Below are 4,635 nucleotides of genomic sequence, written 5' to 3'. Positions count from 1 at the left end.
AACGCGGACTTTCTACGTTCAACTCGGGACAAAATCGGTCAGCCGTATAATATCACCGAACTGATCTTACTCGCCACGGTCAACAACTGCATCACGTAAACTCGGACGATTATGCGGCTAGGCGCCCGTATTTTAGAACAGGGTTCTAGACAAAAGTGGAACTAAATTGTGAAATTGGTAAGTTAGGTGGAAATTTTGAGAAGACTTTTAAAATAATAATGGTTTATTGAAAGAGATGGGAAAAAACGAAAAAGAGGGAGAGTTGTTGAACTTCAGATTTTAAAATCTATTGGTACACAATCACTCACCTCATGCATGATGATGGCGCTCTTCTAGAAGGTAAAGTTCTCAGCTAGGGGCCAAGATTCTTCAAATCAGAAACAAGAGCTTTATTCATTTATATTTTAATCAAATCATCAAACCCCAAATTCACTTTTAACATTCACCAGATACCCTAATTAATTGATTTATTGATCTGATTTCTTTGTAATAGGCCAACTAGCATGTTGTACCGAAATAGACTAATCAGCTAGTATTTTTATGAAAAAAATGCATAAACGCTTCACGCAAGGAGCGTTTTACATAGCTAAGTTCTGCTGAATTATTCTTATGTATGTAGTAGAATAACATTTGTTATTAGTAATAATGGTCTAATGGGTTTGTAAATGATGTGGATGAATTAGCGATGTGTGATGAAATAACAATGGTAACATTTTCCGGGTCGAGTATATATACTACTACGTATGCACTATATAAATAGTACTATTACTAACAGTTTTGTCATTTTTCTGGCGTAAGTGATATGTTTAGGAGTTGGATGATTATATACTTTCTTGGCGTAAGTGATATGTTTAGGAGTTGGATAATTATATACTACTAGAGCTATTTTCCGCGCTACGCGCGGATTACATATTTTAAATTTGTTTTGTAGCATAGATTAATATATTTTTAGTTTGTTTTATTAATATATAATATTTTGTATTATATATTTTGATAACTAAATTTGGAACAGTATTCCTGTTACCAATTTAAATGGAATATTTTGTAATATTTCATGTTGTTAGTATGGGTTTACTTTCAATTGTATCATAGTATTTATGTTACTCTAAAGCAGATTAATAACACAATCAACATAACAAATACAATGAAAATAAATTAAGTTCTTTTTATAATTTTTAATGTAATCATTTTTATTCTTTATTTTTCAAATTTATATTTGAAGCTTATGTTTTACGAATTTATCAGTGGTAATATATATACAGTTTGGGTCATTGTAGTTAAAATGTTGAAATTTCATCACAAATAATACATGGAAACAAATAATATAATAATTTAGGGGAAATTCCATAAAATACCCAAACTAAATTTTGTTAAAATTTTTTAATACTCAAACTTTTTAATACAGTTTAATATCCCAACTAATTATTTTGCTCATTTTAATACACAAACTTTTAAAACTTCTTAAATTTTGTAATAAAAGTTTTAAGTTTAATATATTGAAATTAGTTTGTTTCTGAAATAAAAACAAATTTATTTTTTTTTTTCAAAATTAAAGTTTTTACATTTTTTTTTTCTTCGTAATTTATTCACCTTCTTTCTTAAATCCTAAAATAATTTTATCATATTTTTCTTATATTTTGGAGATTTTCAAATTTCTTTTAAATCTTATTAGTACATTTAATTAAAAAAAAACTTTGGGTATTAAAAGGACCACATTTGAGTATTAAGAGTGATAAGTTGTTCTATTGATGACGATCAAGAGAGACTTACTATCGTAGGATAGAATGACACTGGCTTGATCATCAAAGAAGCATAACTTAGGCTGTTCTTGTAATATTGTGGGTTTACGATATGGAAAATTAGCTTCCATAACTGGGGTTTTATAAATTTAGATAAAGCTCAATAGAGTTCTTGCTCTTAATGACAAAGCAAAGCAAAATGAAAAATTCCTAAAACGTAAAAACATAGAAAAGGATTTTTAGAGGAACAGAGTTCTAAACAGTTTAATGAAACTAAGTAAATTCAAAACAAAAGGAAGAGCAGTAATGGCCATTGAGCTTGGACACCCCATGTATGCGAAGCTAACCATTGCAGGGTTTCTTGACGGTGCGTACATCCTCACGAAGGTCTGCACTGTGAGCTTGGACTTCAACACTATTAAACTCAGCAGGGACGTCCTTGGTGCCATCAATGGAGGGCACAGTTTTAACTGCTCCAACTCCAGGCATATCATTTCCATCTCCCTGCCCATGAACTGTATCAATAGCTATAGTCATAATAAAAAAGTTTAAAACATGTATATCTACTTCTTAAACTTACGTTTCCAGCAAAGCTTCTGAAATTAGCATATGCGTTGTGTGCTTAAAACTATATGAATTATATTTAAATGGCAACGGAAACCATATATTTAAATATATACCTGGGAGTAGATTTCTTTCCTTGATACACTGAAGAACACAGTGTAGTACTTATAAAACAGAGAAGAATATTCGATGAGTCTGAGCTGTAGCGTAAGGCTTAATGATAATAACACTCATTGGAAAAAGTTAAGCTAGTACCTCTTTTTTGGGGTAAACCAAAGCGATTCAGTTGAAAGTTGAAACCTGCAGTGAGCGTCAATGCTTAGCCACCTGATCAAAAAGCATCAACGCTTAGCCACCTGATCATGGAAACAAAACAAACTAATGCCAGGACAGAAGCATAAAAGATAGATGGAACATGTATGGCGTATCTCCTCGATAATGGGACCGTCTATATCACAACTTGTACTTCGTAGAACACATGACTAAACAAAAGAAGGGGTTGGACAGTAGTTATTTTCACATACATAGGCACAAAGGTTCTTATTGTTAAGCAAAAAAATAGGTTTTTCAGCTCTAAGATAAAAAATGGTTTAGTAGTATTGTAAGAACCTATCTGAGAAGTATGGTCCTCATCCTCCGAATCCTCCACAGTCCCACACCTGTAACCGATAATAGCAGTTAACATAAAGCCCCAAACTAAGTCTGGAACACTAATCAAAGGGAACTTGAGTGGAAGCGATAAGTGTACTCACGGATAAGGCAGATAATATATATGCTATTTCCATTTCTCTCAGCTTCCTGAAGAGCTAGCTAGAATAAGCAACTTCTTTGGTGTCAGCGTTTCTACCATCATCTTTTCGTTCGTGAAATTTTTCATTGTGTTTCTTGCAATACGAACACATCAACCTAACCTGGAAATTTCAGTAAAAGTGTTAAAACCTCTTGAAAATTGATCCAAAGTCGAAGAAACAATGGAAGATTTCTCAGAGAGGAGGTGATGCTTAATTGTTTCCATGAGAAGAAGTAACTTTGCTTATCCCTTGCAAATTCTTCAGTAAGTTTAATTGCCAAAATAGACAGAACATGAATGAGATTTGAGGAGAGAAAAAAAAAACTAACTGTTCTATAATATGTGTCGTGGAAGTACCGAAGCGAAAAGAAAGATGAAGAAATATGTTGGCGGTATCTGTTGAACCAAATCTTTCTTTTCCCTTGAACAGAGATAAAAAAAATAGTGAGAATTATTTTTTATTAATCTAAACCTATGAAATTGATGTAATACCTACAATGCGAAGATTAAATTCATCTATCATCCTCTTAAACTTGGTGTCATTTGGTGTTGTTTTAGCAGTAGTATATTCTTCCTAGTTTCAGTACTGCAAATACATAATAGCGTGAGAAGATATATCATGATTCTAATCATCTTTAGGTCTATCATCATTAAATTAAATTCAGAGAGACGATTGACATACCCCTTTTGGAAGAAAACTCTTGCCAATGTAGGATCTAATTCGATGACTTTGTTATCTGCAAAAGCTCTGCTCATGGAGAGTCACAGTAAATCTTATGGTAAGCTTCGTAAACAGCCAGACAACCTGGAGAATCAGAAGGCAAATATTATTCAAACCTGATTCAAGAGTCAAACTTTTCCGTTGTTATTCCTCTGTTTTTGAATGAAAAATTTACTCACCAGAAGCAGAGTCCACCAAGTTCTCATCATGAGGAGCTGTGTAAGCAAAATTGAACTGACAGGCTTATGATTTCTTCAGCTGCAGAGGAGGTTCCAAATATCCGTACGATTTTACTTCCATTGTAACAGTTTCTCCCTGTTTAATAGCCACAGATTCATACATCAAAGAATATAACATCAAAGAATTTCTAGTGAGAATGGAAAGAGTTTATATAAAGTTCAAAAATGAGGGAGTTGGAAGAGTGCCATTAATTCGGATTAAAGGTGTAAAGAGGGATTTAGTGAAAGTTTAGTGGATGGATCGACAATATTAAAGAGAACGGAGAGGCTGAATCGCAACCGTACTTTCAGATAACAACAAAGAAGAAGAACTCCATGAGCCGCCGAATTGTTTTAAAGATTCAATTGTGACGTGGCAGTAAAATGAATTGTGATAGTAGGCTGATTTTCCAGATCCTACGTGGATAGGCTGAGAGCTCTAAGCTCATTCCCTTTTAGTATAGTACTGATGTTTAAGTCCGTATGTGCGTGCGTTGGGGACGTGGGGATTTGGTTCACCATCCACTTTTTATTTTGCAATGGTTTTAATAATGGAATCATATTTTAATTTTAAAGATTGCGTATTTATGTTATAATGACCAC

The 4,635-nt window shown here is 33.1% G+C and overlaps 1 long non-coding RNA gene across 7 annotated transcripts; it reads right to left on the bottom strand.

Annotated features, from left to right (window-relative positions):
* Window positions 1-1,852: 1,852 nt before the first annotated feature.
* LOC108820762 (uncharacterized) lies at window positions 1,853-3,897 on the bottom strand. Of its 7 annotated transcripts, none has more exons than XR_008938095.1 (7): window positions 3,776-3,897; window positions 3,586-3,679; window positions 3,423-3,514; window positions 2,913-3,214; window positions 2,559-2,659; window positions 2,420-2,467; window positions 1,853-2,243 (listed from the first exon to the last, which is right to left on the bottom strand). It is a non-coding gene; the product is annotated as an uncharacterized LOC108820762 (long non-coding RNA). The 7 variants fall into 7 exon arrangements; XR_008938096.1 differs by having other exon boundaries at window positions 2,559-2,630; XR_008938097.1 differs by having other exon boundaries at window positions 2,559-3,214.
* Between the last annotated feature and the right edge of the window lie 738 nt (window positions 3,898-4,635).

Source organism: Raphanus sativus, chromosome 8, assembly GCF_000801105.2.
Source record: "Raphanus sativus cultivar WK10039 chromosome 8, ASM80110v3, whole genome shotgun sequence".
Lineage (NCBI taxonomy): Eukaryota > Viridiplantae > Streptophyta > Magnoliopsida > Brassicales > Brassicaceae > Raphanus > Raphanus sativus.
Note: the sequence above shows the minus strand (reverse complement) of the source record. Positions and strands in the feature narration are given on the sequence as shown.